At 33.5% G+C, this 13549-nt stretch overlaps 1 protein-coding gene across 8 annotated transcripts in view; it reads left to right on the top strand.

Annotated features, from left to right (window-relative positions):
- Nucleotides 1–13549, top strand: part of SEMA3A (semaphorin 3A) — a 515603-nt gene that overhangs the window by 145804 nt on the left and 356250 nt on the right. Inside the window, exon 1 of one of the 8 annotated variants that reach the window (XM_063667663.1) lies at nt 4340–4358. The exons of the other annotated variants lie outside the window; for them this stretch is intronic. The gene's annotated coding sequence lies outside the window, so the exon portion shown is untranslated. Of the gene's footprint in view, nt 1–4339; nt 4359–13549 lie in introns of those variants that run through there. 8 annotated transcript variants of the gene reach the window in all.

Here is a 13549-nt window from a genome sequence, read left to right on the forward strand (position 1 = left end):
AAAAATTTTGTTCAATTCTTGGGTCTTCTCTCCTTCTCTGCACTGCACTCTGGATACCGCTCTACCTTTTGTTTAATGCCTGTCAACCATTTTGTGTGTGTGTATTTTGTGTTTGTTTTTCTGTTTGTTTAAGTGGAAGGGTAAATCTGGCCCTTACTTGTTATGCAACATTAGCTGGAAACACTGATGTTTATCTTCATAATATTGAAAGTATTGTCAAAAATCCATACTGAGTATACGGACAAACATTTCCATTTGAACAAATTGCAGTGGCAGGAATAACCATATTCTGATTAATAAATATTTTGCATAAGTATTAATGTATTTTTGTAAAGTCAGATTACTTCTTTCTTTAAATAATGTCTATATGAATATTACAAATTTTCTTTTTTTTTTTTTTCCATGAGACAAGGTGTCACTCAATTTCCCAGACTGGAGTGCAGTGGTGTGATAATAGCTCACTGCAAAGCCTCAATCTCCTGGGATCAAGTGATCCTCCCATCTCAGCCTCCTGAGTAGCTAGGAATACAGGTGCATGCCACCACACGTGACTGCTTGTTTGTTTGTTTTGTTTTGTTTTGTTTTTCATAGAAATGAAGTCTTATTATGTTCCTCAGGCTTCTTTTAAACTCCTGAGCTCGAGTGATCCTCTCCTCTCCCCTCGGCCTTCCAAGATGCTGAGATTACGAGTGAGCCCCTGTGCCCAGTCATAATTTTTCTATTTGTATCATGAGTTAGCCCTCCTCTCCCCATCCATACTGCTAATTTTATATTGACATCTCCACTTGGCTGTCTCAGCACCTCAGCTATTTCTCAAAGCCAGTTTATCCTCACCAGACACATTTCCCTTAGAGAGTCAGCATTTGGCAGAGTTTGAAGTAGGATTCCATAATCACTCAGTATTTAGTTTTAGAAACTGGCTGAATTAAATTACCTTTAAGTTTTCTAGCTGCCTAGCTCAGTTATATGCAATTTAATGCAGTCATAGGCAATTTAATCAATTTGCATTCATTAATTTTCCATATGATCCACCCTACAAATCTTTCTAAAAATTATAATGGATTATAATCACCCTATGAGTAGACCTTCCAGTGTTTTCAGTTGCCAACAGGACAAAGTTTAAACTCCTATACATGGAATCCAATACACTCACAATTCAACTACCATTTATAATTCCAGTTTCACCCCTTTCTGCCTCTACTCCTCAAGAGTAATTATAATCTGATGGTCAAGTTTGTGGGCGTCTGAGTTCAGATATATGTATTCCTTTGCTATTCATTCATGCAAAATTTACTAAAATGCTCTAATTCTTAGTTTGAGCATTTGGAACACTCTGGTCTATGAATTTTAGTGGTAACAGTAGTGCCTACATGATATGCTTGTGAGAATTAAATGAAAGTGTACATTTCAAAGCATACTTGGTAAATGCTCGTTAAATACTCATTATTAGTGTTATTCACTCATAAGTAGCTCTTAAAATTTCAAAAATACACTAAGCACAATCAGGAGGCCATAATTTTGCTCACATAGTTTGCACAGCCTATAGTGTTCTTTGCCATTCATGTGCTTGCTGAAGCTTTTGTCACCATTCAAGGCCTGGCACAAACTCCCTCGTCTCTATAATTCCTCACCCACTGTCTACAGGTAGAATTATTATTTTCTTCCTTTGCATTCTCATAACTCAATGTGTATTCCTCAATTTTAAGAATACTATTAGCAACTAATTATTTATACACGTAATTGCCAACCATAGCAAATAGTGTGTTTGTTCAAGAGATGTGGAAAATTTACAACTGAAGCAAGTCTATTGAAAAATTTGTACATACACACACGCGTGCGCACACGAATATAAGGTTCTCTTTATTCCTGCATTTGTAGATCTCTTATTTTCCCTGAAATGTTCATTTACTTGAAAAATATAATTAGAAGGCCTATATTTCTTCTGAATTATTTTTAATTTCTTCAATTTTCATTTAATTCATTTGAACATAGTTTCTTGTGTTCGTGGCCTTCATCGTGTAGATGTGAAATAAACAATCATAAAAATATGATTGTAACCTTTAATAGTAAAGTAAAAAATTCTATAGTGGCAAGTGTGGTGGCTCACACCTGTAATCCCAGCACTTTGGGAGTCCAAGGCAGGCAGATCACCTGAGGTTGGGAGTTCAAGACCAGCCTGACCAACATGGAGAAACCCCATCTCTACTAAAAAACCAAATTAGCCAGGCATGGTGGTGCATGCCTGTAATCCCAGTTACTCGGGAGGCTGAGGCAGGAGAATCACTTGAATCCAGGAGGCGAAGTTTGCGGTGAGCCAAGATCATGCCATTGCACTCTAGCCTGGGCAACAAGGGCGAAACTCCGTCAAAAAAAAAAAAAAAAAAAAAAAAATTAGTGACAAGCAACAAATGAATCTGACTTGATAGTTTAGGAAAGGCTTCACTGAGTTGAGATGACATGTGAAGAATGAGTAGAAAGTAATTGGTTTGGAGGTGAGAAGGCAGGGTGGGTAAAGATTCTAAACCATGAGGGGCATAAACTCCTAAAAGCAGCACCAGAAGTTTTTAGTTAAAAAAGGTGGTCTCTGCAGTCATAGTGCTGATTTCAAAGTCTGAAAGGGGGAACATCCTGGGGTATGTAGCTAACATGACTGGATTTGTAGCTTTAAAAATCACTTTAGCAGAAAGCAGTGTGGAGACTACATTAAAGGACAACTACAGTGAATGTGATAATAAAGAGGCTATTTCAGTCATCCAGGTTTGAGATGACGAAGGCTGAAGGCTTAAATAGATACTGTCAGGGCAGAAATAGAGACAAAGAGGGAATCAAGGACTATTCAAAAAGTATTATCCACAGGACCTGCTGATGGAATGAATGTGGGATAGAAAAGAATAAAGGGGAAATAATGACTCCTAGGTTTCAGGCAACTAGATTTATGAACTAGTGTAAGAATTAGAATGTTGACAACTTGCTTGTGATTTATTTTTTAATTTAGAAAAAAATTATCTTAATGACTTGGAGTTTAATGGTATTTTCTAAAAGGTGGAAAACCTAATCTTACTCTGAAATATTCTTTGAAGATTGATTTAAAAAAATACAGAGAACAACCTGGAAACAATATTTAAATCTCCAATATTTCACACATAAGAAATGCTTAATAAGTGGTACTAGATGAATTTCTTAGTTGGATACACTCTCATGCTAACAGCCTGAACAAGGGAGAGTACAGAGTATGTGCATACCATATGGTTGATGTTGTGGCAAATCATGTCTACATGAAGTGTAGCAGAAACTTTACTTGTTAAATTATTTCACTGATATGCTTGAAAAGCTAATTTTGAGGAATCCATTTATCTGTTTTTCTTTATTTTGCTTTGTACATGGAAATATAACCATCACCAAGATTAAGCCTATCAGAAGAATTGTAATTTCCCTTTCACATACCAAATATTTTTATGGAGGATTATTACTAATTACTATTTTGTTTTTATGCATCATTATATTTTCAGTGAGAAATGTAAATATTTTCTCCAAAAATATAAATCTATCAAATATGTAAATAAATGCCTCAGAGTATATATATAAAAAAGTATATATGCATACTTTGATGTATTTGATGTACATATAGTTATTTTGATGCATTTTTTTTTTTTTCCGAGACGGAGTTTCACTCTTATTGCCCAGGCTGGAGTGCAATGGTGCAATCTCGGCTCACTGCAACCTCCACCTCCTGGGTTCAAGTGATTCTCCTGCCCCAGCCTCCTGAGTAGCTGGGATTACAGGCATATAACACCGCTCCCAGCTAATTTTTTGTATTTGTAGTAGAGATGGGGTTTCATCATGTTGGCCAGGCTGGTCTCGAACTCCTGACCTCAGGTGATCCACCTGCCTCGGCCTTCCAAAGTACTGGGATTACAGGCATGAGCCACCGTGCCAAGGCTTTTGATGCATTTTCATCAGAAATGTTGAAACAATTACAAATTTATTAATAGCATAGTTAACCTGACACAAATATTCCCGAAGTATTTATATCTATATCCATCTAGATAAATTCGTTCTGAATTTAGTATGATTCTATGGCTAAACTAAATTCAAAATTACTAGAGTTGAAAAATATCTTTAATTACATGCTATAATCCATGAAGAAATAGAGATATTTTTGAATTATTAATCTATTCTAACATATTATTTTAAAATCTATTCAGGAAAATGTCACTTCTCAAATTTCCTCTTAAGAGCATTGAGATTCATAGTTTATAATAATCTCATGTTCAGAAATTGTAAAAATATATTAACTATTTCTTTTTCTTTATAGGAGTTAAATAATCTCGTCATGAATATCACTACATCACAGCATGGTAATTTTACAAAATATCCTTTTTGGGCAAAGCTAAAATTCATTAAATTTTCTTTCTAAAGTGATGTTTTTTAATCCTCCATGACTGGTTTTTTTCTAAAGTGACTTCAAATCTTCTATGTGATGATTTGAGGATTATAATTTTTCCCCCAAATTAATGTATGTGAATAAAATGGTTTTATGAGCTTGAAATTTTTTTAGGATTACCATCATTAATATGTTCCTTAAAGATGCTATATGCATGAATGATCATGTTAAAGCTTTGAAAACTGTTTTTGGAATTGAGAAAATGAAACACCATTTAGCTCTACTTCACAGAATTCTTCTTACTGTACTTATCAAGGAAAAAACAAAATTTAAGCAGAATCTCAGAATGTTTTGCCCTTATGGTTAATTGTATAAATGGAACCCAAATGCCCCAATCAAAATAACCACCCTTATATTCTTCAACTCCGTACTTCATGTGCTCAGAACCACAATGATGGGGGAAAGTTTTACAAACATTCTTTAAGTCACCATACCCTTTCCACAGTTCTTGCCAAACTTCTACACAGTAGGAACTATGAAAATGAGTGCCAAACCCTCACGTTCCTGATATAACTTCCAACAGCTGCAAACCCTTAAGCTTCAAGTGCAGCTGCCTTGAACAGAAATATTGAAAGGACCCACAAAGGCAGATACACAGATTATATATGTTAAATAACTTTCTAGCAATAATAAGAATATGTGGTCATATTAAGGCCATTAGACAGGAGGGAAATTGCACAACAGTCTCTAATTGAACTTGCAAAGAGAATCTGATCTCCCTTATTGTGCCTCTGTTAGTCCCCAGTTCATCTACTTTTGTTAGGATTATATATTTTTTCAACACACAAACCCACACCAAATAGAGGGCTATTACATTGATTCAGTTAGTGCCCATGCTCTGATTTGTAATTTTCCAAAGGCACACCATTTGAACAGTTAATTCGCAATTCCTGGCACTAAATTATTACTACAGATGCAATATATGGGATATATATATATACCAAATTGGAGAATGGAACCTACCACAGACATCTGAGCTATAACATATAAAAACAAAGAGCAAATTCAAGTAAAACCTCACATCTGATGAAAACAACCTAAAACATGTTTTTGTTCCAATTTTTCAAAACTAGATTTGGCCATGCAGTTCTCTTGTTCCCATCAGTGATTAAAACAAGTTCACTTAATACTTTAAAACTTTGTCCCTCTTCTTTTAAGGAATGTTAGAAAACTACATTGGCAAATTGATCTTTTATTCTTCAAGCTTCTAAATTTTTTCAGTTGAATGAACATTATTGAGAAGGTCCATGTGAAGACAAAACTGGAATTTAAAGATTTTTGTTCTTGTATGGTTGCAAGCTTTTCTAAATCCATATCTCTGTCATTTTAGAACCATTGTATTCATTTATGCCTAATCTCTGTGCCAAACTTCCTATTTATTCAAATATTTATTCTTAGCTGCAGAGGAATAATCCTGGAGTATTATAAGTAAAGTCTGAGGGTAACTTAAATGCAAGGTGACACTAACATCTCTTTAAGCTCTTGGGCATCATAAATTTCAATCTATAAAACATTAAGAGTATTACCATTTTAATAATCAACTCTTACTGTTTATCCTAATGCAAGAGTGGGATGATGCAAAAATTTGGGAGGAATGTAATTCTAAACAATTATTTAATTTATGGTTTAACTTCCTCCTCGACCTACACTTTGGTTATAGTTAAAATGATACGGAAGCACATGGATTTGTATTACTCTAGTTATCTTAATGGGTTTCTTTTTCTCTTCTGTATTACATAAGAACATAATTCATATTCATTTCATATGTACTGACCCATTATTGGGATATGTGGAACATTTTCCACTATTTTATTTATATATATATGTATATATGCATATATATACACGTATTTTATTATATATATATACACATGTACTCAGTATATGCACATACTTACACAGGTATATGTGTATAGAGATATGTGTGTGTATATATATGTATAAGTGTGTATAACATTATGATAAAAGTCTTTATGTGTAGGCTTTTGTTAAACTTTGGATAACATAAAGCTTTTGTCAGACATTTGATAAGACTTTCTGTCCCTGACCAGTGGGGTTTATCATTCAACTTGTATTTGAAATGTTCTCCTCCCAGATATAGCACTGCTTTCTGAAATTTATTGTTGAGAAACATTTCTTGCAAGGCAATTATGTATGTTTTTGTTCTTTCTTTGAGAATGCTTTGGGGCTACATGTAGATCAAGAGGAACATGTGCCAACTCTGTTTCCCACACCAAGTGGAGTGAAAAGTATGACCTCAAACCCCAGCTGCACAAAGCATTTAAGGATCTAGGGAGATTCTTTATCAAGGAGTTTCCAATAATCAAGAATGCAAGCTTGCTTCATTGAGATCTCAACACAATGATCCCTCGCTCCAAAGCCTTTTTATGTTAAATTGAATTTGAATCCATTCCTTGGTGAACTTTAATCTTGAGCTAATTATGACTCAATGCTCCTCTGGCTCAGTAGTCTTCTGCGGCTTGGGATATGTTTTGAAACACTGCCAGATGAATGCAATGATGGATTGTTAGCCAAATAGCACATTGGAAGATGAGAACTACCTGTCTTCTTTGAGTATGACTTTATTTTCTCATAAGATGCCTGCTTTAAGGGATGGAAAATATAGAAGTATATGTGGACATGGATCTCTGTGCATTTTTTTGTGCATTTATGTATATATTACACATGCATCAACAAAAATGTGCTAGGCACAGTAAAACATAGTTTCAACATTTTTCTTGCCAGGTCTTTGGGAATTTATTGGCATATGACATAAAAATGACAATTTATTGTTAAAAATAACTAAAATTTATTAATGCTGTGTGCCAGACACTCCTAATTTCTTCATGTTAATCCTCATATCAATGCTATGAGTTGACACTATTTAATTCTGTTTTGCAGGTGAGTTAACAGAGTCTTAAGGAGTTTAAGTTACTTGTCCAAAGTTATCTGGTAAGCTAGGATTCAAACCCAGGCAATCTGCATAATATTCCTTCCTAACCACAACACTGATCTAGTTCTGCAGCAAAAATAACTTCAAGTCTAGGGAAGGTGTTGGCATGATATAGATAACCATGTTATTCTTAGAAAAATTATATTTAAGTTAGACTTCCTGAAGGAAATTGAGAAATAGTACATAATTTTTTCATACTTCAACCTAGACAATTTTACAAGATTACAAGACATGCTACTTTACTTAGTAAAGTGTACATGCATGCGTGAAGATATATATGTAATTGGAATATGTATCAATGTCTCATAGCCCTACTTGGGGATGTTTCTTTCTGATGAATTCTTCTATTGGAACCTAGGTTTCTGTGCCTGTACTGATAACAAGGCGTTCCTGGCATTCTGGTTCCTCCTCCTTCAGCACATTTCTCCCACAGGCTCATAGAACACTGTCCTACTGTATGTAGATAAAATGGAGGTTGTGAAATGCAGTTCATGTTTTCATTCTTGCTTTGACTGAACATCTGCTCACCCAAGACCAGCTTTTTTTAGTTCCATCTACTCATTACTATGGTTACCATAGTATATACTCTATTTTAGGCCTGTATCTATTGGCGTGTGGCCATTCTCTCTGGGGGGAAAAAAGAAGAAGTTTTCCAGAGCCAAACTGGCCTTCTATTCAGTAAATATGGTAATTTTTGCCTATGCTAAGTTTCCGCCCCTCCCCTCTCCTTTTATGTTTGGTGTTCTTCTGTTTAGAAAAGGATCTTTCCATCCAACATTTTTTGTGTGGATTTAACCACACATTTTCTACTTAATTACCTCCTCTGTTTTGAAAAGTTTCCTCTTAATTGCACTCATAGAAGGTTTGTTTCTATAGTCATTGTAATATTTAAATGTGACAGTTGCCTGCTTATATTCTTCTAAATATGGTGTCTAGGAAGAAGGTGCTCTGATATTTTTTAAAGAAGATCATGCTGTTACTGGATTTTAGCTACACTCTAGACCTCTGTTGTCCAATATTATAAATACCAAGTAGCCACATGTGGCATCTGAATTCTTAAACTGGGCTAATCTGAGTTGAAATGTATAGATTTTGAAGACACAATACGAAAAAAACTCATAAATTAGCTCAATAAATTGTAAATTATTACACACTGAAATAATACTTCAGTATACTAAGTAAAATAAAATCTACTATTAAAGTTCCTTTCACCTTTTAATTAATTTATTTTAATGTGACTGCTAGGAAATTTAAAATTAATTTATATATATAATTAATATATAAATTATTATTATATATAAATTATATATATAATTTATACATTATTATAATATATAAATAATAATATATAAAATATATAAAATATATATTGTTATAATATATTAATTATAATATATAAATTATAAATTAATATAATTTATATATACAATTAATTTATATATATACAAAATTAAATAAATATAGCCCACATTATATTTCAAATAGGCAGGGCTTCTTTAGACCACTTCTGAAATTTGAGATAATGTAAGTAAACAAAATTAGTTAGTATAGTCACTCTCTAAGGTCATACGTTCATTCTTATTGTTAATTATAATTTATTTGCTTAGATGCCTGTTCCATAGTTCATAAATGTCTGTCATTTAAAAATAACATGATTGAATTCCCAAAGAAAATGTGAATTGCATAATCTTTACTTTTCAGCAAAAACTAAACATAGTGTGTGTATATGATAGATACTAAGATAGATCTCTCTCTCACTCCCACTTTCTGTCTCACATACACATCACAATTTCTTAGTTGGACTAATAAATTATTATCTTCCACAACTATAACCTATATTTGCTAATGTAAAAATATATTTTTTATCAGGGAATAACCCTGCATACTCAAAATATAAATACAAAATATCTGAGGAATAAAGGTGCAAAATTTGTAAAACTCATGTTTTTTGTTATAAAAGTAGTGTGGTCCATTATTATACCAAGACCAATTGGAATTATGTACAATTATATCTATTTTATAAGCCTATTTACAACCAACATTCATAATAAATTAATAGTAAAGAAAAATACAAAAATCAATAGGAAATTCTAGTAATTTAGATAATTTATCCTCCCTATCTTACAGAATAGATTCAAAGTATTTCAAAAAATTGAAAATTTTAAGGTTGAATTTTTATTAGTAAGGAAATATTAAAGTATTTATAGTAGAAAATATATACAGCATATTAGAAATTGTACCACATTTTAGAAAGATATTTACAAAAAAAAGTCAAAATAAAATTATCACTTTTTTTTGAAGGCATGAGTCTAAGTAGAAAATGAGGGATGGGACTTAGGGGGAAATTGAGGAGGCAGGGCCAGGGGAAGAGCCAGGGAGCAGGACCAGGAGGGGAGGGTGGGAGTGGTGGGAGGGCAGGGGGTGTGAGTGAGAGGGAAACAAGAGAGAAGAAGATGGAGGGATGAAAAGAGGATCAAGACAGGAGAGAAGAAGCAGGCGGGCAAGTGGAAGGGGAGGTAGTAAAAGAGAGGGTTGAGGTTGGGGAAAAGAAGATAGAGGTGACCAGGAGGCAGCAGGTTGGGGGAGAAGTAGGGAAGTAAGACAGAGGTGGTGAGAAGCGAGGGCCAGGACCAAGGAAGAGCAAGACGGGAAGCAAGGAGGAGAAGTGAGGGAACAGGTGGAGGAAGAGTGCAGGAAATAAGGGGAAGGATGGAGGGCTAAAATTATTTTATTACAAGCCATTAGTTTAATAAAATATTTTTATTATTTATGTAATTATACATTGTAAGTAGCCTAGTTTTCTGGAAACTTTTCTCATCCATAAAATCTCATCTCAGGTTACATGAAATTAGATTGAAATTCATGAGGTAAATTATAGATTATGAACATAGAGATTAACTTTAGTAGTTAATTATAAAATTATTTTCATTACTCTGAAATCTTCATTACGTAAAATTTATTAATATATTTATGAAAACAAAATTTGTAGAACAGCAAATATACAAATGGAAAATAAACTTTTATTCCAAAATATTTACTCTTAAAAAGATCAATTCGGAGATTTGGAATTATGTAGACAGAACTTAAACTAGCAGTGATCAAAATTTAGTTTGTGATGACTTATTGCATTTTAGATGATTAACTTTTAAGAAAAAAATTATTGTTTTTAATATTTAGTCAATTGTAAGAAAATAAAACATGGGTATATACTATTACTTTTCAGTATATTTGGTGGACTTTAAGTATATGACAGAATCTGTTAAATATAGGATATAGCACAATCCGGAAAGTGAAAACTACATCTCTTCTTTTCAGTGCATTCAGATTAAATTTCTGGCAATGGAACACAACGTAGTATGGCAAATTCAAAAGTAATTTCCCTTTATAATTTAAAAATAACTTCCCTGATGCCCCAAGGCTTAGAATTCATTTAAATTATAACAGATACTTAGTCACTTTGTGTGTGTAGCATATGTCTTGGATAAAAGTCACAAGCTGAAAACAAAAGAGAAATGTGTCAGTGCTCATAGGCATTATACCTTTGAAAATGTCTTTCCTTAAAAGATTTCAAAATTAGCACATTTACCAGATTATGTTCTTACTTTCTTGTCTTAGAACTGTATTTTTCTGCTTTTCAATTTTTCTTTGGAAAGTAAAGTATATCCTGGCCAGCTAGAACAGTTTGAAATTTTGAAATAATAATTAAGTACTCCTTCGTATCATTCTATTGACTAAAGCCACTCTCCTCACCTATTGTGTTGTTTCTTTGCTTGTTTTAGTTTCTTCTATGTGTGCTAAGCATTATGGTAAAGAAGTAAATGATGAGGCCAAAGACTCTAGAGTCAGTGTTGTAGAAAATCTTCGATATCATCATGGTCAAGTTAGAGTGTTACTGAGTTGGAATACTAGCCAATGGAGGATATTTTCCTCCTTGTGTTGCATTTTGTACAATCTAGCGCAGGTGAAAACACCAACTTAGGGAGCATCAAGGCAGGTCTCAAAGTTTTTTTGTGATGAAAATCTTGATAGGTGCTTCAACTGAGGATTTTGGAAGACAGCAAGTTTTAAAAGCTATTTCTAATTTGATACAAAAAGTACAAAGTTACAATTGTCATTTTTCACATCTTATATAAGACACGCTCCATCATGACCAGCAATTTCACAAAAATAGTATCAATGGAGGTAACTAAAGAACTAATGAAGTGACTCCCTAAATCAAGTCCTGATATATTATTAAAGTTACCAGTCTTAGCTGGAATCATGACTTTTTATAGAATGAGATTGCATTATTTCTCTTTCTTATCCTAAATGATAAAATGATTCATAACTCTGAAATGTTAAGTCATTACCTTGATAATATGTATGTAGTGAGTCAAGACATGTAAATAATAACATATTTCAGTATAGCAAACTTAATAAAGGTACTCAATGTTTTAATATAGTCAAGAACTGTAAATATTTACTCTGGGGTAAGAACTAATAAATAAATTATTTTTTCTTCTATGCTTTTTAAATAAAGCACATATACATACGTGTGTGTGTGTATACACACACATACATTTCAATTCATCAGTGCCTTGGATTGATGTCACAGCCACATGTTAAAGCTATGTTCTTTTAACTACTATGCTAAATTGTCACTGAACGAAAACAAGGATTAGTTTCTTCAGATTAGGATGATTTTAAATTGTCTTTTCTCAATTTTATCCTGTAAGTGTAGACTTATAGTGAAGAATGAACAGATGTTAACTTGTCTTGCCATTTAGACTTCTGCAGACTACTGTCCAAGACTTCGTAGAATTAAGAACATCTCTTTTCATTGGTGGTGTATCCAGTGATGGGCACTGTGAAAAATAAAAAGAGGTAGATTACATATACATGAAAAATAATTCATAATAATTTACAATCACATTAATGACATTTTAATATTAAGCAAATATAATGTTATTTTTTTCTGGAAATGAGTCGTTGGGACTTAGAATTTTGGGTTTATTTGTAATATTCTGATAGGAACATCTGCTATGAGCCACTTGATATTAACATATCATATGATTCAATGACCTATGTAGTCTCCAGATCCTTTGTTGGAACTCTCTCCGAAGGGTATATATGGCTGAATAATGGTAAAAAATAAGTAACTTAACTAAAGAGGAAGACAACTGAATCCTGCTTATGAGAATTTTGTGAATAAGCTGAAAGAAATGACTAGGAGTCAGGACTTTTACTTTTTTAGATTGATGTGCTCATTCATACAAATTATATTTTTCCACTGTGCCAGAACATTTCATTAATAAAAGGGAAATACCTCATTGCCAGTGGGGTTGAACAGGCTCTCATCCACATTTCTTTTTTTTTTTTTTTTTTTTTCTTTTATTATTATTATGATTATTATCATTATTATACTTTAGGTTTTATGGTACATGTGCGCAATGTGCAGGTAAGTTACATATGTATACATGTGCCATGCTGGTGCGCTGCACCCACCAAGTTGTCATCTAGCATTAGGTATATCTCCCAATGCTATCCCTCCCCCCTCCCCCCACCCCACAATAGTCCTCAAAGTGTGATGTTCCCCTTCCTGTGTCCATGTGTTCTCATTGTTCAATTCCCACCTATGAGTGAGAATATGCGGTGTTTGGTTTTTTGTTCTTGCGATAGTTTACTGAGAATGATGATTTCCAGTTTCATCCATGTCCCTACAAAGGATGTGAACTCATCATTTTTTATGGCTGCATAGTATTCCATGGTGTATATGTGCCACATTTTCTTAATCCAGTCTATCATTGTTGGACATTTGGGTTGGTTCCAAGTCTTTGCTATTGTGAATAATGCGGCAATAAACATACGTGTGCATGTGTCTTTATAGCAGCATGATTTATAGTCCTTTGGGTATATACCCAGTAATGGGATGGCTGGGTCGAATGGAATTTCTAGTTCTAGATCCCTGAGGAATCGCCACACTGACTTCCACAAGGGTTGAACTAGTTTACAGTCCCACCAACAGTGTAAAAGTGTTCCTATTTCTCCACATCCTCTCCAGCACCTGTTGTTTCCTGACTTTTTAATGATTGCCATTCTAACTGGTGTGAGATGGTATCTCATTGTGGTTTTGATTTGCATTTCTCTGATGGCCAGTGATGGTGAGCATTTTT

This window comes from Pongo pygmaeus, chromosome 6, assembly GCF_028885625.2.
Source record: "Pongo pygmaeus isolate AG05252 chromosome 6, NHGRI_mPonPyg2-v2.0_pri, whole genome shotgun sequence".
Lineage (NCBI taxonomy): Eukaryota > Metazoa > Chordata > Mammalia > Primates > Hominidae > Pongo > Pongo pygmaeus.